This window comes from Zalophus californianus, chromosome 4 (assembly GCF_009762305.2).
Source record: "Zalophus californianus isolate mZalCal1 chromosome 4, mZalCal1.pri.v2, whole genome shotgun sequence".
Classification (NCBI taxonomy): Eukaryota; Metazoa; Chordata; class Mammalia; order Carnivora; family Otariidae; genus Zalophus; species Zalophus californianus.
The window spans coordinates 24,559,001-24,586,226 of NC_045598.1; the positions used below are offsets into that span (position 1 = coordinate 24,559,001).

At 43.0% G+C, this 27,226-nt stretch overlaps 1 protein-coding gene and 1 pseudogene across 2 annotated transcripts in view; both read left to right on the forward strand.

Annotated features, from left to right (window-relative positions):
* The first annotated feature begins 258 nt into the window (after positions 1–258).
* On the forward strand, positions 259–374 carry LOC113917797 (annotated as a pseudogene).
* Positions 375–7,843: 7,469 nt separating this feature from the next.
* Positions 7,844–27,226, forward strand: part of ZBTB8A (zinc finger and BTB domain containing 8A) — a 62,267-nt gene continuing 42,884 nt past the window's right edge. The window contains exons 1-2 of one of the 2 annotated variants that reach the window (XM_027626582.2): positions 7,844–7,858; positions 8,119–8,219. The gene's annotated coding sequence lies outside the window, so the exon portion shown is untranslated. The other variant, XM_027626494.2, reaches the window with a different exon arrangement.

The following is a 27,226-nucleotide window of genomic DNA, read 5'->3' on the forward strand; positions in this document are numbered from 1 at the left end:
CCCCCAACTTGTTCTCTCTCTCTTGCTCTCTCTCTCTCAAATAAGTAAATAAAATATTAAAAAAACAGAAAACTCAATCTAGCCAACAGACTAAAGAGAACAGTGACAATAGTATAAAAGGAATAAAATATGAAGCAAATGTAAAATAACATGACAGAAGTAAATCCTAATTTAACTGTAAATACAATAATGTATTGAATTAAATTCAAAAGTAAAAGGCGAAGATTCTCAGACTACTTTTTAAAAATCCAACAATACATCGCTTCTCGGCCTTTTGGCTAAGATCAAGTGTAGTATCTGTTCTTATCAGTTTAAAAATCCAACAATACAATTTATCAAAGCGTATATTTAAAACCAAAAGAAATGGAAAATTTGAAAATAGGAAAGAAAAAGCTATGCCAGGCATATATGAATCAAAAGAATCCAGAAGGTAGCAATCCTAATATGTAAAAAAATAGGATTTAAAGTAAAAAAAAGTCATAAAAGACAAAAGATATTATGGAACTTAACATAGGAAGTAGAGGAAGGAAATTATAAATGCCAGCTATTGTCTGTGACCAGTGTTAGAAACAAGGACTGTATTAGCTATGCACATTTTCTTTCTTGATTACAGAATATCATATTATGACTTATAATTGATAAGACATGACTATTTCTCTGAGTGATGTTGTTCTTCATGAGTCATTGGGTAGTCTCTTTCATAGAGAGAGAATTTTTTTCTATGATAGTTGAATTATATGAGATGGGAACATTTTGTTACTTTTGTTTTTTGAAATTTAACTATGGGAAGTTTGTATGGATAACTAGTACACACAATGATGGACTGTGGCCTATACTGTGTATTGGCTCATTTAACACAGTGTCCAATCCCCATATTGTATGTCTTCCTATACTGTATAGGCTGGAAAGCTAAAAACTACATTTCCCAGACTCCCCTAGAGGTATTTTTCAAATAGATGCATCCACATAAGACTGGAATGAAGGAAATGAGAATTGTGAGACAAAAGTCATGCCTATCGATACATCAGCTTTTCTTGCAAGCATAGTTTGAAGGCACTGGTTTTTCTGGGGCAGCTTGGCAGAGATTTCAATGTCTATTCCTAATGTCACAGTATTAGACGGTGGCAGCATTTGAGGGTCTACAATAATAGCCATGTGGTGTGGTTGGGAATTTCTCATGGCTGCTATTGTCCCGAACTTTCAGCATCTAAGCATGATTCTCTGGCCCACCTGGATACTCATAAGCCATCTACTGTTGTCTAATAAAGCCCTTTCTGTTTAAACTACCCAGAGTGGATGCTATTCTCTACAAGTAACAATACTGACTCTAGAAGACTGTTAGCTCTACCTCAACATCTTTTCTCTCTTTCTTCCTTAGTAAGAGAATTTTTACTATACATATTATTACCCCATACAAAGACTGTATTTCCCAGATTCTCTTGCAGCTAGATGTGACCATGTGACTAAGTTCTGAGCAATGGGATGTAAATAAAATTGTGATGTGGTAGATTCCAGGAATCTTCCTTAAGAGATAATAAGGACATGCCCTTTACCCATTCTTCCCCCTTTCTCTATCCTTCTGCTTTGAACGTAGAGTTGGTGGTCCATTTTAGAACAGGAGCATGAGGGCTGCATGCTAGGTATGGTGGAACAGAAAGTTGGCAACAGGCCTGTTTCCTTGAGGACTTCATAGAATGGAGCTTCTATACTAGCCTTGAATCATCTACCTCCAGGTTTTTTATGTAGGGGAAAAATAAACTGATAACTTGTTGAAGCCATTGTTATGTTAGGTTTTCTGTCACTCTCAGCCAAGTCTAATTCAATGAATCAATGACCAATAAACCATTCAGAATATACACCCTTCCTTTCTGACCATTAATCTCTGGTTTGTATTTCGGGATTAAAATTCCATATTATTCCATCTCTGATCATGCTAATGCACAACTTACAATAACTCCCAAGGTTGTAGTTCCTTAAATACAGCTCCTCGAAGACAGTTCCTCTTGATCTGAAGACCCATGAACTAAGGAGACAAGTTATCTGCTTTATATTTACCCAAAAGGCAATGGTGCTACATATAGGATAATCACCATAGACATCCCTGTTCAAAAAGGATGGAGATGGGGGCGCCTGGGTGGCTCAGTCATTAAGCATCTGCCTTCGGCTCAGGTCACGGTCCCAGGGTCCTGGGATCGAGCCCCACATCGGGCTCCCTGCTCAGCGGGAAGCCTGCTTCTCCCTCTCCCACTCCCCCTGTATGTGGTCCCTCTCTCGCTGTGTCTCTCTCTCTGTCAAATGAAAAATAAAAAAAAAGGATAGAGATGCTGGCACAAATGAATCACTGGTCCATAGCAATTCTGAAGTCCATCTGGACAAATGTTGGAAATTCCTTGATTAGGACTCAAGGACTGGAGATAATCATCCATGGCTCTTGGTTCTACCTTCTGGGCTCTTGGTTCTGCCCTCTGAGTCATCCTCCAAATTTGCAACTGTGTAGTTTTCACAGATTGCATTTTACTAGTAGAATTTGGAGGGTCAGAAGATATCTTTTCACTTTGTAATGCCTCTGATCCTTTCAGTCCAACTGGGCAGTGTTCCCCCAAACACATTTTAAAAACATGGGACTCTTCTGAATCTTCTTGAGGTTCACTCCATTAGACAAAAGATATCCTCACAAAGCTCTTCAAGACAAACCCTTCTACAACCTTGAGCTTCTGTTGAGGGACAATAAATTGCCCTTAAGCTTCTTTCTTTCTCTGAAATTTTATTTTTTGAGAAAGAGAGAGAGAGCACGAGCAGGGGGAGGGGCAGAGGGAGAAGCGGACTCCCCGCTAAGCAGGGAGCCTGACGTGGGGCTTGATCCCAGGACCCTGAGATCACTACCTGAGCCAAAGGCAGTCATTTAACCCACTGAGCCACCCAGGAGCCCCTGCCCTTAAGCTTCTTAGAATCCTACTGTTTGAATGAGGATTCATGGCATATCCTTAAATCTTTAGAGGACTTTTTATCTAAATGAACAGTACTCTGAGGTAACTAACACCTTCCCTCTTTCTTAGGTCTTGACAAAGGATTTTACAGCTATTCCCTTCACTTCACCTTTGGACTGTGTTTTCCTGGCATTGTCCTGCATTTAATCTTTGCTCAGAAGCCATTTCTTAATTTTAGCATCATTTGCCACCTGGACAGGCTGGAGATTTTCAAAACCAGAAAGTTCTGGCTTCCTTTTGTCTAATAGTCCTTCCTTTACCTTATCTTTCTCTCTCTTCTTCTTCTTCTTTTTTTTTTTTTTTTGGTAGATTTTATTTATTTATTTGACAGAGAGAGAGAGAGAGCCCAAGTAGGCAGAGAGGCAGGCAAAGGGAGAGGGAGAAGCAGGCTCTCCACTGAGCAGGGAGCCCGATGTGGGGCTCCAGCCCAGGACCCTGGGATCATGACCCGAGCTGAAGGCAGCCGCTTAAGAGACTGAGCCACCCAGACGCCCCTACCTTCTCTCTCTCTTTTCTGATTTTACTACAAGTGGCAAACAGAGACCAGGCAGCCCCTTCCACATTCTGCATGGAGATCTCCTTAGCTAGATCACCCGATTCATTAGGTATATTTTCCATTTTTCACCTTACTGCAGGCAATAGTGTTGCTAAATTTCTGCCAATACATAACAAGGACCCCTTTCTTTCAGTGTCCAGTAAGATTTTTATGATTTTCTTTTTTTTTTAAGATTTTATTTATTTATTTGAGAGAGAGAATGAGAGAGAGAGAAAGCACATGGGGGGGGGGGAGAGTCAGAGGGAGAAGCAGACTCCCTGCCGAGCAGGGAGCCCAATGTGGGACTCGATCCAGGGACTCCAGGATCATGACCTGAGCCGAAGGCAGTCGCTTAACCAACTGAGCCACCCAGGCGCCCGATTTTTATGATTTTCCTTTAGGCCCTCCCTTGCAGCTTCGTCAAAGGCCATCAAGACTCTACTATTTTTTGAAAGGCTCAAGTTTCACTAACACTCCCTCAGAGTCCTTCCACCTTCCACGGCTCAGTTCCAAAGTCATGTTTTTAGGTTTTTTGTTATGGTAGCACTTTCAGGTACCACAACTTGTATAAGTTATCTGTTGCTGCATAACAAGTTGCCCCCACAACTTAATGGCTTAAAAGAACACATATTAATTACTTCACAAGATTTCTGAGGGTCAGGAATCTGGAAGCAGCTTCATTGGTTGGTTCTGTGTCTGGTCTCTCATGAGGTTTCACTCAAGCTGTGAGCTGGGACTGCAGTCAGCTGAAAGCTTGTCTGGGGCTGGAGGACCCATTCCAAGGTGGCACACTCTCATGGCTGTTGGCAGAAAGCTTCAGTTCATCTCCACATGGTGCCTGAGGATACTGGCTTCTCCCAGAACAGCAGACCCAAGACAGAGAAAGAACAAGCAGGAAGCTGTGTTGTCTCTTATCACCAACACTCTGAAATCACACACTATCATTTCTGCTTTATTCCATTCTTTAGAAGCGCTCACTAAGTCCAGCTCACACTCATGCAAAGGCGAATTGGGACCACCCTCTTGAAGGGAGCAGTGTCAAAGAATATGTAGGCATGTAAAAACCACCACTACCCATGTTCTTCTCCTTGCCCTCTACTCCAAAGAGGAGAGTGGAGTTTTCACTTTTCCTGTCTAGGCACTGTTCCTCTGTTTGAGATTTTGATCTCCTTCTCACTCAATTGCAGAAATTCAGCCACTTAATTATTCCTCCTATATATTTAATCTTTCCCTTTTATCTTCATGCTTTCCTTCAGCATTTATTTTAAGTCTTTTTCTTTTAAAAGATTTTATTTATTTATTTGAGAGAGAGTGAAAGTGAGAGAGATCACAGAGCTCTGGAGAGGGAGAAGCAGACTCACCGCTGAACGGACAGCCAGATGTGGGGCTCGATCCCAGGACCCTGAGCTGGAGGCAGTCACTTAACTGACTGAGCCACCCAGGCACCCCTATTTTTAAGTCTTTACCCATATCCCCTTCTAGCTAATACCCTCTTTCTTTGCCTGTAGTAGTTTTAAGACATGTCCCCAAATTCTCTGACATTCTTCCCATTAAGAGATAGCAGCTATGTCCCCTTCTGCTTGAATCTTGGTAGGTTGTGACTACTTTTCCCAATGGGATATGGCAAGTGAGGCACCGTGTAAGTTCTGTTGATAGGTATAAAAGATCACACAGCTCCTTCCTAGTTCTCTTGGATACCCCCTTGGTATGCTCTCTTGTGAGGACCCTCCCTCTCAGAACCCAGCCACCATGCTGCAAGTGGCCCAAGGCACACCGAGAGGCTACGCGTAGGTGCTCCAGGTAACAGTCACAGCTGAGTCAGTTTTCAAGGGATCCCAGTCTTGGTGCCAGACCTGTGAGTGAAGAAACCTCCAGATGATTCCAGTTCCCAGGAGTTCAAGTCACTCCGAGCCATCTGGGTCTTCCCAGCTGAAACTCCAGACATTGTGAAACAGAGACAAGCCATCCCTGCTGTGACTTGTTCAGTTCTTGATCCATGGAATCCCTTAACATAATAATATAGCTTCGTTTTATGCCATTAAGTTTGGGTTGGAACTGGAACATCCCCTTTATACCCAAATCTCTCTAAAGAGTTGTTTCTTCTCGGGGTGCCTGGATGGCTTAGTTGGTTAGGCATCTGCCTTTGGCTCAGGTCATGATCTCAGGGTCCTGGCCATGAGTCAGGCTCCCGGCTCAGAAGGGAGTCCGCTTCTCTCTCTCCCTCTGCCCTTTGTGCTTGCTCTCTCTCTCTCAAATGAATGAGTTAAATCTTAAAAAAAAAAAAAAAAGTTGTTTCTTCTCATTACCTCTGTTTCTTTATCCCCTACTTATTCCTCTAATCTGGATTTTGCTCCTTTCTTTCAAGGTTAAGTCTTCTGAAGTCAATGATCTCCGAGTTGTTAAATCTAATAGACACTTTCTCTTAGCCTGTCAAGAGAAGTATTTAACACTATTGTCCAATTCTTCCTTTTAGAGTCACTCTTCTCCTACTTTCTCTGACACCACCGTAGGTGGCATCCCAGGCCACTTCCTTCCTCTCTAGTTGCTTCTCGGTGTCATTGGCAATTTCACCTTCCTCCAACCAGACACTGGGTGATGAAGTGGCAGCAGCTCGGTTCTAAGCCTTCTCTTCTCACTTTGTATTCTCTATCCATACCCATGGTTCTAATTCCCCTCCATAGGACATCAGTGATAACATTTTATCTCTAACAATTCTATCTGTTAAGCTCCACACCATATGTCCAGATGCCCTCTTAACATTTTGTACTGGTCAGGGTTCTCAGCTGCACACAGACTGGCCATGGCTGATTTAAGCAGAAATAGATGGATGAAAAGTTCACAGAATCCCAGAAAGAGGAGAGCACAGGGGTTGGAGCCTCTGCTAAGCAGGCAGAGACAACAGCCAAGTCAGAGCACAGAGCTGGCCTGGTGAGGATACCGACAGGGCTCCCAGCAGAGATGTGGTAGCTGCCACCACTGATAGCCCTAGCCGTGGACAGTGGATGCTGCTACCACGAACAGCCCTCCCACGATGGTGCCTGGAGATACGATCTTGCTGTGGCTGTCACCACTGCAAGAAAAGTTTCTTTGAGGTTCCTCCTTCTTGGTCTCATAGCTCCCTTTTCAAAGTCCCTGGTGTGTGCATCTGATTATCAAAGTGTGGAGCATGGGCACTGTCCTAGCTGTGGGGATTCTGGGAAAGCAAGTCACTGGCATTTCCAGATTCTGTTAGAAGGCAGATTCTACCTGCCACCGATTAATCACAAGGTTAGGCATTCTCCAAATATGTAAGTGAGTTTCAGAAGCTAGGAGGGGGAAGGTGAGGAGGAAAAACTCCTATTACTTCTTCCTTGCAACAAGGTGTTTATCACCAATCTGATATGCTCTCCTGAGGAACAAGTTTGTAGAACTCTTTTGCATGTTTTAATTAACTAAGGCTGAAATAAAACCTTGTGCTATAAAATGCCCAGGTCTTTCTGGGAGAATTCTCAATGGGGATGCTTGCAGAGTAGCTTGAATACATCCAACCCTCCTGATAATTAGTGGTTTTCAAACATGTTTCCATTTACCTGTTCAGAATGGGAAGGAATGCAGCTAAGTAGCAGAACACCTTTACAGTAATAAGGAAGTGACATTAAGAGATCGTTGTGAATATTTTGTATCCCTCTCCTAGGACACCCGATCCTCAAAATGCATAGCTAATTGTTGATGGAACCAAAGCAATGAGCTTTGTCCAATTTGATTGAGTATGACATAGAAGAGGAAGCCATCGAAAAAATGAAAGGTTTTGACATTTTTCCCCCAGTTTTGTTACATCACAGTGCTTTTCAGTACCTGACCCAACATAAGGAACTAGAAACTAATTTATAGAATTCATGTTTCTGTAGTTGCAGGGAAAATTCAGTGATTTAAGATTTTAGAAAATATACAGCCTGTTTGCACTTTGGGTCATAAATATGTCAAAAGAAAGTCGATGTACAATGAATTTTTTTATTCGAAAACACAAAACCTGCTATTTTTACTAGTTTTATATTTTTCTCTGAACTTAAGCAAGAATTATTTTATCTCAGACTCTCTGGGTTTTCCTCTTCAAATAGAATGCTTGTGACCTGTAGAGGTTTAGAAAAGGTTATCCCCAACCAAAACAAGTGCTTCAATAAAGGGAAGAATTCTGTGAAATCGCTTACATTTGACGTTGCTAAACTTAAGTACAATAATGTCACATGTACTTATACAGTAATTGTGGGCACGCCTAAGTCCCTCCCTCTTTCCTAAACCAAATTCCCCAGATCCTAGAAATCCAGCCCTTCTGCCCTGCGGAGGCGCCTTTCCCAACGTAAAGTACAATTTTAAATTTAAGCTCCTGACTAAATAATGATTCCGTGGTCAACTGCCAGGGAACCTGGGCACCCCGGAGCCTCTGGAGGGTGCAGCGGGGTGTAGGCAAGGGCAGGGGGAGTGGGCGAAGCCGCTGGTTGGTGCCTGAAATCTGTGCGTTGCCCCTTTAATTGTGTCCCCAGCCCTCGGGCGTTTCTGTCCAACGCCCACGTCAGCAAATACCTTTTGTTTCTCTCACGTTGGGGCTACTTGTTTTAGGGCGCAAAGGAGCGGCTTCGAAAGTGGGTATTTCCCCTGCCGAGGACCAGGAATCCTCCCCGAGCCCGCGCGCGCGACCCGCCGGTGCGCCGCGGCCCGCGGTAAGTGGCTGCGCGCGGCGCGGGCGGAGGGCGGGCGGGGCGTCGGGGCTGCCGGGACGGGCCGCGAGCCTCGCTGCGGGCGGAGGGCTGGCGGCGGGCGGCGGCGGCGGCGGGATGCGGCCCGGACGCGGCGCCCCCAGACGTCCCCCGGGCCGGGAAAGCGGCGGGAGGCGCGGAGGCGGCCGGGCGCCATTTGCAGCCCCGGGCGCAGAGGCGGCGGCGGCGCGCCGGCTCCGAGGGGCTGGGGACGGTCACAAAGGCGGCGCGGGCGGCGGGCGACTGGCGGCGGGGTCCCGGCCTCGGGGCGGCGGCCCGCGGGGAAAGGCGGGCGGCGCCGGGGCGCACAGGATCGGGACCCCGCGGCCGGCCCTCCCCGCGGCCGCCCGGCCGCCCCGCCCGGCCAGCCCCTCCTGCGCGCCCGGGAGGGGCTGCGGGACAATGGCCGCGCCGTCGCCGCCCGCGCCCGCCTCGCCGCCCGCCCGGCCCGGCCCGGCCCGATCGCGGCGCGGGGAAAGGCGGGAAGGCGCGCGGAGCCTCCTGGCGGCGGCGGTGGCGGCGGTGGCGGCGGCGGTGGCGGCGGGAAGGCTGCGCGGGGACGGTGCCCGGCGTGTGTGGAGCCGTCGGGCGCCGCGGACTGCCGGAGGGTCGGCGGCCGGCCGGGCTCGGGCTGCGCGGCGAGTGACGGGCGGCCCGCCCAATGGGGCGGCGGGGGGGGCGGGCGGGCCGGGGTCCCGGCGCTGCTCCCCGGCGCCCCGGGCGCTTCCTCGGCAAGGTGGCTCCCTGGGCAGTAGTCCGACTTTCTCCTCCATCCTCCATCCTTTGGTTTTATATCGTGATGCAACAGATCCGAGCTTAGAATCGAAGGCTGACTTGCTACACCTACCACATATTGAGCCATAATTTTTGCTTTATGACGGAACCGCACAAACGCACCTTCTATCCGTGTAGACTGCCTCTTTTCTAAGTTAGTTAGCGGTTTGGCCCCTTCCCCTTCCAATGCGCTTATTTCGCATTGATTGTGCCAGTGGCCAGACTCCACATCTTTCCAAGACGTGTTAGGTTTTCTTTCCTTCTCTCTCTCTCTCTCTTTTTTTAAAGATATAATTGATATAAAACATTGTGTTAGTTTTCGTTTAAGATGTCTTTGGAAGCAATAGATTCCCACCTAGTGGGCTTTTAACTACGCACGTCAGTATTCTATTCTCAATAAACGTTTCTGTTTGCGGAAGTTTATTTAGTAAATGGAGTGCCTTCAGCTATATGAATTATTTCACTTAATTTCACATAAAACAGCCACCCAGTCAGGTCGATGGTTATTCTACTTTCCAGATGAGGAAATGCATTAAGTGCAGAATGTAAGCGTTAAACCAGAAGGTGAACGATGGCAGTCTTCCAACGCCCTTGCCTCCTGTTCTTATTCTTCATTCTCTCCTAGAGGCACCTCCAGAGTCTTCTGGAAAGCAAGTCGGTCACTTTGCTTTCCTGCTCTAAAAACCTTAATTGATCTTTATCGGAAAAAGAGTCCGAAATCCTCAACAGGAGAGCTAAGGCTCAAACTTCGTCTCTAGTCCCACCTTCCCCAAGCCTCAAGTGTGGGTGGGTTTGTGGGACCCCTGGAGCAAGAGCTCTTGGCTGATAACCAGGGATCAGAGATTTTTATTCCTGGGAACCTCCCAGGCCACAGCACTGGTAAACGCGAAGTGAGAATCTAACCTGCAACCCTTGGCCAAATGGGCACGTGTGGGTTAGACTACAAGATGTCAGCAGGAAGCCTCTGGAGTACCTGGGCTCCTTCCAGACCATGTAAATTTCTGAACCCGTGATACTTGATTCATCCTCTATAATTTTTTTTTTGGTAAATTTCTGACCCGGTGATACTTGATTCATCCTCTGTAATTTAAGTCTTACTTTCTATTTGAAACTGGGTTTCTGTTAAATGGGCTTAACCCTTTCAGTGACATAGTTACGTGTTTATAATATTTAAAGGATTTGATGTAAGTTTCTTTGATCCCTTCGAGGGAAGTTTTTGTCACTTTTTTGCTCAAAAATGGTCAGTGCCTCCTCATTTTCAGTGGTTCCCGTCTTACTCATTTTAAAAGCCAAGGCCTTATAAAAGCTGGTCCTACGATGTCCTACCTCCTGCATGGTCTGCCCTCTTTGATGCTCCTCCAGGCCTCCTAGCCTGCTCTACCTTAGAGCCTTTACCATTCCATCTGCCTGGAACACTCTTCCCCTAGATACCACATGACTATCTCACTTCCTTTGGACTTTACTTAAATGCCAACTTCTCAATGAGACTTGTCCCAGCTATGGTTTCAATTGTCTTAAACATTGTTATACTTAATTCTAAATCTTTCCAGGGTTAAAAAATGTTCATCCAAAAAGGAATACAATTACCATGCTAGTTAGCTCTAGTTCTTTATGACTCAGGGATTTTTGCTAAGGAAGCTAATGGGATGGTTTTGGTGACCCTGATGGGACATACTAAATTCTAATTTAATGACTACAATCTTAAAAGAGATGACATTGGAGCCCACGGTCTTTTTTTTTTTTTTTAGATTTTATTTATTTATTTGACAGAGACACACAGAGAGAGGGAACACAACAGGGGGAGTGGGAGAGGGAGAAGCAGGCTTCCTGTGGAGCAGGGAGCCCGATGCGGGGCTGGATCCCAGGAGCCTGGGATCGTGACCTGAGCCGAAGGCAGACGCTTAACGACTGAGCCACCCAGGCGCCCCCCACAGTCTTTTTTTAAATTTATTTTTTAGTTTTTAGTTTTAGAAAGGGTAGGGAGGGAGAGAGAGAAAAAGAATCCCAAGCAGGCTCCACGTCCGGCATGGAGCCTACCCAGGCTTGATCTCACAACTCTGAGATCATGACCTGAGCTGAAATCAAGAGTCATACGCTCAACCTACTGAGCCATCCAGGCGCCTCAACTTAAACCTTTCTTAATGACTTGAGTACTATTGTGAATGCAGGTTATGTTAATGTCCTGTGGGTGTAAATATTACCATGTTGTAAATGAACCCAACTTACAGGACAGTTCCTATTTTTTTGTAGAAGTTCCTGTTTTTGCTCCTTCCTACAGCTCTACTGCTTGTCTTAGTTCAGCGCCTCACCATTTCTTGCTTTGACAATTACATTAAGCTTTAAATTGGTCTCTCTGGCCCTCCCTGCCCACCCGTTTCTCTCTCTCCATGCTGCTCAAGTTTTTGTCTGGGTATGCAGATTGGATCATCGTTAACAATAATACCTAATATTTATTGAGCTCTAGCTGCATGCCAGGCACTGTGCACACGCTATGATCAGAAGAGTGCAAGACTCAGGGGTGCCGGTTTGGGGTCAGTCAGCCAGAATTCCAGTCTCTGTTCTCTTGCTCCTGTGCAATTTTGGAAAATTTTTGAAAAATTTCCCTGTGGCTCAGTTTCTTCATATGGTGTGGATTGCAGCAGCTCTCCCTTCGTGAGGCTGTTGTGAGGACCACAATAAGATGAGTGTACAGTGTTTAGCACAGCACCAGGTGAACATTCAAATATTAGCTATTTTCACTGAGATAGAACTCATGTGTCATAAAATTCACCCTTTTAAAGTAAATTCAGAGGGCGCCTGGGTGGCTCAGTCAGTTAAATGTCTGACTCTTGGTTTTGGCTCAGGTCATAATTTCAGGGTCGTGGGATTGAGCCCTGCTTGGGGCTCTGTACTCAGCATGGAGTCTGCTTGAGATTCTCTCCTTCTCCGTCCCCCTCTGCCTCTACCTCCCCTCCCCAGAGTCTTGCGCACTTGCTCTCTCTCTCTCTCAAATAAATTAATAAATAAAATCTTAAAAAATAAAGTGTAGGGACGCCTGGTGGCTCAGTCGTTAAGCATCTGCCTTCGGCTCAGGTCATGACCCCAGGGTCCTGGGATCAAGTCCCTCATCGGGCTCCTTGCTCGGCGGGGAGCCTGCTTCTCCCTCTGCCCACTGCTCCCCCTGCCTGTGCTCTCTCTCTTTCTCTGACAAATAAATAAATAAAATCTTGAAAAAAAAAGATTCTTCCATGTCTTTAAAAAAATAAAGTGTACAATTCAGTGTTTTTTTAGTGTATTCGTAGAGTTGCACGACCATCACCACCCTCTAATTCCAGAACATTTTCACCATAGTATAAAGAAACCTTATACCCATTAGCAGTCATTCCCCATTCCTGCATCTCCCTATACTCGTGACAACCACTAACCTACTCTGTCTCTATCATCTGCCCATGGTGGACATTTCATTTAAATACTATCATAAAATCTATGGTCTTCTGTAACTAGCTCCTTTCATGTAGCTGGAGGTTTTTAATGTTCACCCATGTTCTAGCAAGTATCAGTCCTTCGTTCCTGCTCATGGCTGAATAATGTTCAGTTGTATGGATGTGTCACATTTTGCTTACTATTCACCAACTGACAGACATTTGAGTTGTTTCTATGTTTGGGCTATTGTGAATAATGCCTCTGTGAACACCTGTGTACAAATTTTTTTGGAGACGTGTTTGCATTGATCTTGCGTATATATCTAGGAGTGGAATCACTGGATTATATAACTGTTTTTTAAGAGCTTTATTGAAATACAATTCGTATACCATACAATTCACCTATTTAAAGTGTAAAATTCAGTGGTTTTTAGTCTATTCGTAGATTCGTACAACTGTCACCCCAGTCAATTTTAGAGCATTTTCATCACCTCAAAAGGAAACACTGTACCCTTTAGCTATCAGGCCTCTCATCTCAGCCCCCTCCCCACAGCCCCTCCTCCCAGCCCCAGGCAACCAAGGATCTACTCTATCTCTATAGATTTTCCTATTCTGGACTTTCATGTGAATTGAGTCATATAGTATGTGGTGTTTTGTGATTGGCTTCTTTCACTTAGCAGAATGGTTTCAGAGTTCATCCATGTTGTAGCACGTACCAGTACTTTAGTCCTTTTCAAGGCTGAATGACATCCTATCATATGGATATTCCATTTTCCCGTTGATGGACATTTGGGTTGTTTCCATCTTTTAGCTATTACAAGTAATGCTGCTACAAATGTTTGTATACAGATTTCTGTGGGGACGTATATTTTCATTTCTTTTTTTTTTTTAAAGATTTTATTTATTTGACAGAGAGAGACACAGCGAAAGAGGGAACACAAGCAGAGGCAGTGGGAGAGGGAGAAGCAGGCTTCCTGCGGAGCAGGGAGCCCTATGCGGGGCTCGATCCCAGGACCCTGGGATCATGACCTGAGCTGAAGGCAGACGCTTAACGACTGAGCCACCCAGGCGCCCCGTATATTTTCATTTCTCTTGGATATATATACCTAGGCGTGGAATTGCAGGGTCCCCTGGTAACTATGTTTAATCATTTGAGGAACTGCCAGACTGTTTTCCAAAATGGTTGCATCATTTCACATTCCCACCAGCAGTGTATGAAGGTTCTGATTTGTCCAGATCCTGGCCAACACTTGTTACCTGTTTGTGTGTGTGTTTATCCTAGAGATCCTAGTGAATGTGAAGTGGTATCTTACTGTGATTTTGATTTGCATTTCCCTAATGACCAGTGATGTTAAACATCTCTTTATGTGCTTATTGCTATTTGTCTTAATTTATTTCTTACTGCTAGTAATCTTATTTATTTTAGCTATTATCTTATTTAATTCTCTTAACAGACTTCCTTAGAGCCTCTTAACAGTCAATATCCTCATTTTACAAAGAAGAAACTGATGCGCAGAATTAAGTAACTTGACTAAGTCACACAGTCACCAGTAGATCTATAATGATGTCACTCTTCTTAAAATCCTGCAAAAGTGCCCCAAACCCGCTTAGTGGAGGGGCTTCGGGATCTGGTGCCTATGCACTTTTTTCTCCTTTTATCTTCCACTATCCCTCCCCAGGCCCCACGTCTCTAGCCACAGCAAAAAAAAATTTTTTATAAAGATTTTTATTTATTTATTGAGAGAGAGAGAGAATGGTAGAGAGAGAGCATGAGAGGGAAGAAGGTCAGAGAGAGAAGCAGACTCCCTGCTGAGCAGGGAGCCTGATGCAGGACTCGATCCTGGGACTCCAGGATCATGACCTGAGCCAAAGGCAGTCACTTAACCGACTGAGCCACCCAGGCGCCCACCACAGCAAACTTTGTATCATCCCTGAAGAAGGCATGCTGTCTGATACCTACCTGTGCCTTTGCCTCGGTGCTGTATCTAGAATGCCCTTTGTCCTCTGTTTCCTGAATGAACTTTTACTCATGCTTCAAGATCCATTCAACTGTTACTGCCTTTGGGAACTTCTGGACACCTCTAGACACAGTCATTTGCTTCCTTGGTTTCAGAGTTCCCCTATGCTAGGAGTATTTTCTTCATTGTAGTGTAACTTGGTTTAAAAGCTTCTTTCTTCCTCTCCATCTCTTTCTCTGACTCTCTCTCCTTACAGACACTGAGGTGTTCCAGAGCACTGACTCTTCCCAGAGCCAGAGAGAGCCTGGCACAGAGTTGGTGCTCGATAATTACGTATTAAATGAACACATTTCTCCTTTTTTTGAATATCTGCCCTTCTCATAAAAATAGAATAAAAGATTTTTGCTTTAAAAGATAGGAAAAGGCAACATATATAGCTATATGGCGTTCAGAACAGTGTAAAAGTAATCATTGAATCAAAGGTTGAAGTTGCTCTCTTTCCATTGTTTTTCTTTTCTTTTTTTTTTTAAAGATTTTATTTATTTATTTGACAGAGAGCGAGAGACAGCCAGAGAGGGAACACAAGCAGGGGCAGTGGGAGAGGGAGAAGCAGGCTTCCCGCTGAGCAGGGAGCCCGATGTGGGGCTTGATCCCAGGACCCTGGGATCATGACCTGAGCCGAAGGCGGGCAGACGCTTAACGACTGAGCCACCCCGGTGCCCCGCCCCCCCATTGTTTTTCTAACCCTTCAGAAAGCCTCCACTGCTGTTGAGTGCTTGGCTCTCAGCATCTGAGCCATCGAGGGTACGACAAACACCTTTGTATCCGCTTCAGTTCCCTCTGTCCCACTGGTTCTGTTGGATAAGGTACAATATAAGGTTCTTACGGTTTCAGAATGTTTCGGGGAAGCTTTATTTCAAAATCTACAATGTATTTTCCATCATCAGAAGATACCCGCAAACCAAACAAAGCCATAATTTTATCTAAGACCTTCTTAATATCTACATTAGAATAGTTATCCTAAGCCTAAACACTAAAATTTTAACTTTTTTTTAAAGATTTTATTTATTTTTTGACAGAGAGAAACACAGTGAGAGAGGGAACACGAGCAGGGGGAGTGGGAGAGGGTGAAGCAGGCTTCCCGCGGAGCAGGGAGCCCGATGCGGGGCTCCATCCCAGGACCCTGGGATCGTGACCCGAGCCGAAGGCAGACGCTTAACGACTGAGCCACCCAGGCGCCCCTGAAATTTTAACTTTCAGATTGCAAATCTTATGGAGTACAGATCCTGTTCTCATGAAATCTCCTCTGTGATAACATTTTATTTTTTTTAAAGATTTATTTATTTATTTGAGAGAGAGCTCATACACGAGTAGGAAGGGCAGAGGGAGAGAGAGAGAGAGAGAGAATCCCAAGCCGACTCCCTGCTGAGCACAGAGCCCAACATGGGGATCCATCTCAGGACCCTGAGATCACGACCTGAGCTGAAACCAAGAGTCAGAAGCTTAACCAACTGAGCCACCCAGGCTCAGTTGAAAAAAATCTGAGTAGGGGCGCCTGGGTGGCTCAGTCGTTAAGCGTCTGCCTTCAGCTCAGGTCATGATCCTGGTGTCCTGGGATCGAGTCCCGCATCAGGCTCCCTGCTCCGCGGGGAGCCTGCTTCTCCCTCTCCCACTCCCCCTGCTTGTGTTCCTGCTCTTGCTATCTCTCTCTCTGTCAAATAAATAAATAAAATCTTTAAAAAAAAAAAATCTGAGTAACAGAACAGCCTATGTGTCTGTTGAGGGATGGATGGGTAAAGATGTGAGAGAGATGTAGATGAAAAAGAAAGAAATCCTGTCATTTGCAACAACATAGATGGACCCTGAGGGCATGCTAAGTCAAATAAGCCAGATAGAGAGAGACAGATAGATAATACATGTTATCACTTATATGTGGAATCTCAAAAACAAAGTGAAACTCATAGAAACCAACTAGAAAAGTGGTTGTGAGGGGCTGGAGGGTGGAGGAAATAGGGAGAGGTTGGTAAAAGGGCACGAACTTTCAGCTATAAAGTGAATAAAGTCGAGGATCTAATGTATAACACGGTGACCATAGTTGATAACACTGTGTTATATACTTGAAATTTGCTAAGAGAGTAGAACTTAAATGTTCTTACAAAAACAAACAACAAAAAACCACACCAAACCCAAAAACCAACCATAGATATGTGAGTGAGGTGACAGATGTGTTAATTAATTAGATGGAGGGACTCGTTTCACAGTATATATGTATATCAGATAATCATGATGTACACTTTAAATACCTTACTGTTTTGTCAGTTATATCTTAATGAAGCTGAAAAAAAAATCTGAATAGCAAACACCCTGGTTCCTAGAGCATAATTAATGAGGTAGTGTTTGAAAGGGGAATATGGCAACAGTTTTTTCTACAGAAAAACTCTTCCTTAGGGTGAGATCTACAACAGCTAGTTAGAGTAACCTTAACTAGTTGGCCAACTAGAATGGAGCTTTGCAATCTTCACGTACACTGTGGTTTTGAAAAGACCAGTCTCTCTCAGCACACGAATACGATGGACCCGGTCACATTTTCTTCTGCGTCCACCTTTGTATAAGTTAGCATTTTACAGCCTACAAGAATATGTGTGGCAGTAAAATTGTAAAATGTTTAAGTTTTCTACTCAGCTAAAGAAGTGTTTTAAAGCGGTCTGTGTAATTAATAATAGTGATTACCATAATAATAACTAACATCTATCAAGAGCTTGTTTAAGCCAGGCACTGTTGTAAGCACTTTACTTAAATGATTTTCTCCTTTACCCTGTCCTGTAGTTCTAGAAGGTATTTCTTTTACTTCATTTTACAGATGGAGAAACTGAGGCTCTAGGTTAACTTCCCATGTTACCTAGTTAGTGTGTGGCAGAGGCACAATTTGCACCAGGACAGTGTGATTCCAGAGCCTTTACCCCTCCCCCACTACACACTGACCAGTCCTGTTGCTCACAGACAGACTACTCACCCGTCTTCTTAAATTTTGAGGCAGCTGATGTATTAATATGTCATCTGGGCCTAGTTGCAGGAAGAAGACACCACTCTAGTGTTTTCATTCATTTACTAAAGGGAATTGAGTGCTTACAAAATCACCGGAAAGGCCAGGAGGAATGGGCTCCAGGCTGGACCTGCAGAAATCATTCCCAGAACCAGACTGCCAAACAGGGCCCCCAGGGGAGGGAATCAGGAGGCCACCGCTGGCACTGCTGTGTTCCAGATGACATCGCTAGTACAGTTCAAGGGTCAAGAAATTGCTTCTCCAAAACTGCCCCTCAACACCCACCAACTGGGGATGGTTGTCTCCACCAAACTTGTCTCTGAACAGCCATGAAGCTCTGGACCCTGAAAGGCTGCTACAGGAAAATCCAGTGTTTCCATAAATGTGATGGCCAGCATTAATGCCTAAGCAGCAGAAAGATGGTCCCCGCCTCATTTCGGTCTTCCAAATCTCACAGAAGAACATCTGATGGATGGACCCTATTTCACATGGGGAAATTTAACCGTAAAGGAGTCTGGGAAATGTATTTTTAAATTTTCCAAAAGAAATTTAGAAAGGATGCTGAAGGTTAATACACCAACTACCATCTGCTAGGGTAGGGGCGCCTGGCTGGCTCAGTCAGTACAGCGAGCACGCGACTCTTGATCTCAGGGTGGCGAGTTCAAGCCCCATGTTGGGTGCGGAACCTACTTAAAAAAATTTGTTTTTTAAAAATATCTGCTAGGGTAGAAGGTGGTGGTTATCCCTAAAAATGACATGTCAACAGTATGTAAAAACTACTTGGGGCACAGACTATGGTCAGAAATCAGTTTTCTTAAAAAGCCACAGAACGTTTGCCTGCCACTATACAGACCCCAGTACTAGTTAGTGTGCTGCTAAGTACCATTGTTGAAATAGTAAAGCTAAAGCTCTCACAGTAAGTATCCTTTCCTGAGTGCCCTCCTAGTTCACTGGGGCTAGGTGATAGATGAGCTTTTAGTGTCACGAGGAGTTGTTCTCAAAAATTATTAATTTTGGGGACGCCTGGGTGGCTCAGTTGTTAAGCGTCTGCCTTCAGCTCAGGTCATGATCCCAGGGTCCTGGGATTGAGTCCCACATCGGGCTCCCGGCTCAGCGAGGAGCCTGCTTCTCCCTCTGCCTACTCTCCCCCTGCTTGTGCTTTCTCGCTGAGACAAATAAAAATTTCAAAAATTATTAATTTTAGGGGCGCCTGGGTGGCTCAGATGGTTAAGCATCTGCCTTCGGCTCAGGTCATGACCCTGGAGTCCTGGGATTGAGCCCCGCAACGGGCTCCCTGCTCAGCGAGGAGCCTGCTCCTCCCTCTCCCTCTGCCTCTCCCCCTGCTCATGCTTTCTCTCTCTCTCTCTCTCTCTCTCTCTGTATTTCTGTGTCTCAAATGAATAAATAAAATCTTAAAAAAATTATTAATTTTATTTCCCCAACTACAGTTTTCTGCTCAAAAATTTTTGTAAGCCTCTAGGCAGCAATGTTTTGAATAGTTGAAGTTGCCGGAATCCAGACCTCCTCACGAGTGGATAGTCGATGCAGTCATTTTACTAGTTTAAATATATTTGAACAGCTCTCCTTTCTCTGGTGGTTTCAGGACACTCATTTAAAAATTATTTCAGTTTGTTTTCTTCTTTCTCCTTGCCTGTATTTTCTAAATTTTCTGTAAGTATATAATACTTTCATAATCAGAAAAAAAATACATATTATCTTAAAAAGTGATTCCATTACGTCAGTCAAGAAATTTTTGGTGAGACTTCTTAGCTTAATTGGTTAGTTTAAAAGGCCTCAAATTCATTTCTCGCTGCCTATGGACATAAAGCCTCCCACTCTCTTTGATTAACAAAACTTCATGGTCAACGAAGAAAATAGTCAAACAGATTTTTTTTTTTTTTGGCAATTAAAAAGGTTTGGAATAGAATAAAAACTGAAAAATTGTTAATGAGTTGTTACAGCTGATATTACAAATTGTGGCACACTCTGGTACAATCTGGCAAATTGAATAAGTTATAAAAGATCTGGGTGACTACAGTAGGGCTTTCTGAACATATGCGGTAGGATTTTTTTTTTCCCACTTCCTGCAACCATGCAGTTTTTAAGAAATGTTGAATTTTTCAAGTTGAATCTTTCAAGTTCTTCTGTTTGGTTTTCTTGCAAATCATATTAATGCCACTTGCAAGAAAAGGGTGATAAGACATGTGTTGCTGTTGTGGTACCTCATCTGCTGGTCTGCCTTTGAATAGCTGTTGTCTTAAGAAGTTTATTTTATTGTCAAAGTTAAAAAGTATGTCTGCTTGCAATTTGCTGTAATTCATTTTAACACCAGAAATCACTTCTTGCAGATTTTCATATTAAGGTTTCAGTTAAAAATAAGCAAATCTATTTATTTCTGTTAATTCATCATCTGTGCCAATTATCTATTTTTACCTGCTAAAAAATGATACCTGATTAGTGCTGCCATGTGGTTTATTTAAATAAGTAGCTATTAAGTACCTTAGCAGATGTTTCTGTCTCTCATACAAAAGTACATTATAAATAGCTATTTGCTCTCTCTACAGGACAATCCTTCATATACAGAGTGTGTTTGACTTGGAATCTTCCCTTTTTTACTCCACTCAATTGACTTAGCAGGGTTTCAAGAGCAGCGTTCGTAAATTTTCAGGTATGAGCCATTTTAATTCTTGATATTATATCTAACTTAAATATATAGATAGAAAGTAGAGTTTTGCAATTATAGATTTTATATATCAGAGTATGGATTTATTGCTTGAACAGTTACTGTATAAAATATTCAGCATTCTGATTTTCTTGGCCAGGTCTCCCTGTTCACTTATTGCTAAATTTTTAATTCATTGCCTCTCTTGTGTATCTCTTCCATTCTACCTTAATCAAAGATTCATATGACGTAAGAGCTAGAGATGATCTAGACCAGTCCCCTCAATTTGCAGAGAAGGAAATGAAGCCTAGAAAGGTAAAGGTAAAGTCCGTGGACATAGAGCTAACTGAATGGTAGAGCTAGTGTCAGATGTCCCAGCGCGTCCCCTGACAGTTGCGTAGGAGGATAGCTCAGCAATTACGTCCTGCAGCTTAGGAGTCGCTGTCTCGGTTAATACCCTTTTCTGTCCAATGGGGAGAATAGTACCACCTACCCGATAGGTTGTGGTGTGTGAAGATTAAAGAAGACAATATATATTGCTACTATTATTATTGTTCCTGGCCCTTTTTCTCATTGGGTTGGTCCCTTCACTGCTTCTTGAAACTCCCCAGCTTGGCTAATGGTCACCATGCTCTCCTGATTCTCCCTCTAAGTCTCTATAGCACTGGCTTCTCTTCCCCATCTTGCTCCACGGTTGAGGGAAGTCCTCTAGGTTCTCATCTCAGCCCGTGCTTCTGGTGAGCCCCTCCATCTCTCTTGGCAGATATCTTCCACTTCCCTGTCTTCAGGTCTGACTTACCCTCTGAACTTCAGATCAGCATTTCCAGTGGCCCTGTGGCCATTGCTACCTGATTTCCCACTCACCTCACACATGATGTACTTAAAACCAAAGCCCTTCCTTTCCCCCAAACCAGTTTCTCCTCCTGACTTCCTAATTTCTGTTAGTGATACCACCAAAGGCCTAAGCTTTACAAATCATCGTGTTCTCTCTTTTTTATTTTTTTTATTTTTTAAAGATTTTATTTATTTGACAGAGAGAGCACAAGCAGAGGGAGAGAGAGGGAGAAGCAGGCTCCCTGCTGAGCAAGGAGCCTGATGTGGGATTCGATCCCAGGACCCGGGGATCATGACCTGAGCCAAAGGCAGACGCTTAACCGACGGAGCCTCCCAGCCGTCCCCATCATGTCTTTTTATAGCTCTCCAGCCTTCCACAGTCAATGACAAATTGTGGTACCCTGTAGTACAGTCTGGCAAATTAAATAAGTTACAAAATATCTGAGTGACTGCAGTGAGGCTTTCTGGACATATGTAGTAGGGTTTTTCAATCAGCCATCAAGACCCATGGATCTATTTCCCATTCAGGTATGGGAATGTTGGTTTGCATCTTTTCCTTCCTTCCCATTCCTGCCATCCTCATGGCATTCAGGCCATTAACCAGACCGACAGTTGCAAATGGAGTAGCTGTTCATTTGCGTGGAAGTGGCTGGGTTCCTTTTCTCTCTTTCTCTCCCCCAAGAAATACAGCCTCTTGACTTTGCATAATGGAATGTTAACTTGTTGCTTGTTCATTTAGCACATGAATCTTGACTTAAGTAAAGACACAGAATATCATTATTCTGGCAGCTTCCAAAATATCTTAATTACAACCTAGGTCTGGCTAACTGTGAGACTCATTAATATTGTACCCACTTGTTTGACAAACTTTAAAAATTTTTATATTTGAATACATTTTTATTATTTGGAACTCAACATATTTAAAAGTATACCATGCGAAGTCCCCATCCCGTTCTTGTTTCCTGCCTCCCAGAGCCCGTCTCACTTCCGGCTCACAGCCACCGTTCTGTTTCTTGTTATCTGGTTCAGAGTTTCCGCTTATCTTTTCCCCCTATATAGATATATCTATATATGCACTCTCTTCCTTGCTTTTTTTAAAAAAAAACTTAACTATGTATCATAGTTATCTTTCCATGTAACTCTCCCCTCTTCATGGACATTTTTCTGATCCTTCACTATCACAAACAGTTCTTTAGCGAATAACCACGTACGTATATCATTCTGATCATGTACAGGTGAAGCTGTAGGATAAACTCCCAGAAGTGAAATTGCTTGGTTAGAAAATATATGCATCCGTAATTTTGAGCACTGTTGCCAGTTTGACCTCCGTGGGGTCATACTAGTTTATATTTCTACCAGTAATGATTGAGGGTACCTGTTTTCCCACATTCTTTTTTAAGATTTTATTTATTTATTTATTTTAGAGAAAGAGAGAGAGAGAGAGCACATGGGTGGGGGGAGGGGCAGAGGGAGAGGGAGAATCCTAAGCAGACTCCCCACTGAGTGCGAAGTCCCACGCGGGGCTCGATCTCACAACCCAGGAGATTGTGACCTGAGTGGAAATCACGAGTCAGATGCTCAACCAACTGAGCCACCCAGGCACCCCTGTTTTCCCACGTTCTTACCGATATTGTCACATTTTTGGATTTTTTGATGCCTTGGGAGGGGAAAAATGACACATCTATGTGGTTTTAATGTGCATTTATACTTTTATGACCAAGGTTAAACGTACTTTTCATGTGATAAGGGACGTTTGTGTTTCTTTTCCTGGGAACTGTCTCTTGTCTCATTTTGTCTTAGGGTTATTGTTATTTGACTTGCCAATTTCTTAGAAGCTCGGTGGAGTGACCCTTTTCTCTGGTAGACTTTTATGCCACGTTGTGATATGTCTTTTGCCTTTGCTTATGGTATGTTTTGGCCATGCAGGATTATGTTTCATCTTTCTGTAATCAAATGTATCAGCCTTTTATTTTATGGCTTCTGCATTTTGAGCCCCAGGCCCTTCCCACTCTGAGTTTATAGAGTCTCCCATATTTTCTCTTAGAACTTCTATGGCTTTGAGTTCACACTTCAATCTTTGATCCATATGGAATTTATCCTGGTATGAGATGGGAAGTATAAATCCAGCTTAACTTTTTTTTTCTGGAAAGCTAAAATTGCCTCAGTGCCCCTTGTTAAACTGCTCATTTTTTTCACCACAGGTTCATCATATATTAAATTCCCACCAATACTGGAGCATATGTTTGGATTTTCAAATATATTCCACTGGCCATTTTCTTTATCACCAGCATCACGGTTTTAATTACTGAGGAAGTATAATTAAATAGATGTTGGTGCTAATTCCTTCTCTTTGTTCTTCTTTTTCATAATTCAACTAGCTATTCTTGTTTATTTTTCCATAAAACTTTAGCAGCAACTTGTATTGATCTTAAAATAACCTGCTGGTGTTTTTATTATGGTCATGTTATTATAACATATTTTAGGAAGAACTGACACCCAATATGTTGAATTTTCTAATTCAAAAGTCTTGGCTTTCCATAGTCTCCTCTTATGTCTCTTAGTTTTCTTCATATGAGTCTTATGTGCTTCTTGTTAAATTTATTCCCAGGTATTTTATAATTTTGGTGCTATTGTAAATGGGAGTCTTTTATTCCATTATATCTCTTACCTAATGTGGGCTTTTTTGTATATATGAAAGTTACTGATTTCTAATACTCATTTTATAACCTCTTTCCCCAGCTTCTTGTTTGTGGTCATTTTGCAGTCGAATCTCTTGCATTTCTCAGGTATACAATCATATTAGCTGCAAATGATGATAATTTTACCTCCTATTTTCCAGCGGTTCTTTTTCTAGTTTCTTTCTCAAATTAATTGCCTTGGCTAATGCCTCTAGAACAGTGTTAAGTAATCGTGGTATTAGTGGTCACTCTTGTTCTGTTGTTGACTTTACTGGAATGTTCTATTCAGATGCTAGGTTTTAGACTGAAATAGACATATTTTATCACCAACAAGCTTTTATTGAGAGCCAATTATAGACCAGACTCTGTATCATAAAATAGAGATTAAAAAAAGAAAATGAGTGACTCTACCTGGCTTTAAAGAGTTTACAGGAAAAGACAGATACACAAATTAGTGTTATAGACGTCACAGTAAAGTTATGTGGAGTATAGTGGAGGCATGAGAAAGGTTGATAGCTGATCAGCTTGAGCCCCATGTCAAGATCAAATTCCAAAGAACAAGATACTAAAGCCTATTATTAGTTCGCGTTGGAATGCTTTCATTAAATTCATTATAGGATGTCCTTGACTTGGAGCCAACATATAGGGAAAGTCATGTAAAGAACCTTTGTTTGTTCAGTAAGGACACTGGTGAGAATATTGATCGAGTGCCTCCGACATACCAAACATTAAACTAAGGCCAGGCTTACACATAGACGTAGTCTCTACTCGTATGGATATTGCAGTGTCACAGGGAAACATGTTAAAATAGACAGATGCAGTCCAGCAATTGCCACGAAGTACATGTATATAGTACTGTATGTAGGAAATCGAAGTTAACATTAGCCCAGGGAAGTCAAGGAAAGTTTCCCAAGGCAGGTGCTGTTTAAGCTGATTCTGAAGGAGAAGCAAGAGCTTCTCAGATTGAGAAGGATGGTTTTACTACAGCACAGGCACAACATGGACAAAAGGTTGGCAGCATGAAGGGTATCATGTGCCCAGGAATTGGCATTGTACCTAAGGACAGGAGGCGAGGTAGGTGGTAGAAGATGAGCATTGCAGAGATTGGCAGAAGCAGGGTCCCAGAGAGTATTCGATCCAGTCATACAAATAGGGACTTTATCCAGTAGGCAGGAAGGAGCTATTAAAGAATTTTAAGCAGCAGAATCCAGAAAGATAACATACTTCAGGGTGGATTGAAGGGAGAAAGATAAAAGGCCAGGAGACCAATTAGGAAGTTTATTGTATTAGTTCAAATATTCTCTCTGATGACATTTAGCATCCTCATATAAGGATTCATGTGACAAATTCCTCCTAGAAGTTAGTGCCAGAAAAATGCTCATTTTTACTGGGGAAATTATGTGAGCACTATATAAATCATTCGTTTCCCTGTTTTTTGTTTTTGCCTTGGATTCCAGGACAAATGGTGTTAAATGTAAATGTACAGAAATCATCTCACCTCCATTTTAAATTTCTAATTTCTATTTTTAAAAACATTGCATATGTATTTTATTTAAAACTACTTGAAATTGCTTTTAAAAAGAGAGATAATCACCTTGGAAAAGGTGGATGAATATAAAGAAAAAATAGAAATTCCTGAAATCATGCAGTCCCACCTCACCCCAAGTGCATTCATCCTAAATCACTGACATTCCGCCTCTGCTACAACAGAAGTATAGGACTCGTTACTTTGCAAAGGGGCAAATTCTGTTGTTGAACTGCTGAACCCGGTACTTCTCAATTTGTTTTACCAAGGCCCGTGGTAAGAAATGTATTTTACATCATGACCCAGTACACACATATTTGTGATTCTGCATGTTAATCTATCTGAAACAAAAAAATTCATGAAAGAATTCTTACTACTTGCAGTAAGCTCTAACATTTTAAATTCCATTTGTGTTCTTTAAATCCTAGTTGTCACCCACTAAATTGATTTCAAAACCCAGTAATGGATTGAGACAAGCAGAATGATAACTACTGACTTAATGCTTAGCAAAGCTCAGTTTGCTTGCATGTAGATATGAAGGCACTAGATCGGGACACCTGAGCTCAAAAAAGCCCATTAAGTTCTCATTTCTAAAAAGCTGTTCTTTAGATTGAGCTAAAATCTGGCTCCTGAAATCCCATCCATTTGTCCGCTTTGCTTTTCAGAACCACCCTGAATGTTCATTTAATAAATACTGATTGAGCACCATGTGCCAGACATTCTGCTCTGTGGTAGGGATGCAGAGGTGAACAAAACAGAGTCCTTGCCCTTTGGGGGCTTACAAGCTAGCAATTGGTCCAGAGGATTTGTCTATTGGAGCGACTGAAAGAAGAAGTCTGCTTCTTCTACCTAACTGCCCTTCAGTATGGGAAGACAACTCTCATGTTTCCTTTGAATCCTCTCCCCCAGTTTCTAGACCATGCCTCGTAGGACGTAGTTTCTCTGACACTAGCCAGGGAGCCATAATGAGCTGTGGTCACGCTGCAGACGGGCTTGTCAAGATAACCTCCGATGACGTGACACTGAAAGCAAAGACTTGGATAAAGTGGGAGGAAAGGAGATCTTCCAACCTTTCTAGACCAGGGTAAAGATTTCAGATTCCTTTCCAAGTGGTGGTTTTGAGTAGAGGAATGCTATGCTCTGACTTGGGTTTGAGTAGATCCCTCTGGAAAAAGCAGAGACCAGCCAGGAAGCTAATACAGTAATCTCTCTATTCAGGTGTTCTTTTATGATCCTCAGTAGGGTTTTGCTATTTTTGTCATAAACTTCCTGCATGCTTCTTATTAAAATATTTCATTTCAACTATTTTTGTGGAAGGGGTCTTCCACTGTATCTGCTAACTACCTATTTATTTTTGTGTATTAATTTTATAAGTGACTATCTTACCAGATTCTTTTGTTTCTAGAAGTTTTTATTTAATTGAGTTTATTAAGGTATAATTTACATTCAATAAAATGCACCCATTTGAAGTGTACAATTCAATGGGTTTTGACATATATTCGTGTGTAACAGTCACCGTAAGTGAGATATAGAACATTTCCATCACCCAAAATTTCCCTCCTTTTTTTTCCCCCTTTATGCCTTTCTGTAGCTAAACCCCCCTATCTGTCTCACTCACAGTCCCAGGCAACTATTAATCTCCTAATTCTGTCACTCTGGATTAGTTTCGCCTGTTCTAGAATTTCTTTTAAAGGGGATCTCCCAGTATGTACTCTTTTGTGTCGGGCTTCTTTTGTTGAGGCTGACACTTTTGAGATTCATTCAGGTCATTGTGTGTATCCGAGGTTTGTTCCTTTCTGTTGCTCAGTACTATTACATGGTACGGATGTACCACAGTGTAGCTATTCACCAGCTGATGGATGTTTTCTTTCCAGTTTGGGGCTAGTATGAATGAAGCAGCTATGAAAATTCTTGTGCAGGTCTCTTAGTGGACGTATGTGTTCATTTCTCTTGGGTAAATACTTAGGAATGAAATCATTGGCTCAAAAGCTGATATAACTTTATTAGAACTGCTGAACAGTTTTCCAGAGTGACTGATTGTCTCATTTCATATTCCCGCCAGCAGTGGTGAGATCCGGTTTCTCCACGTTCTTGAC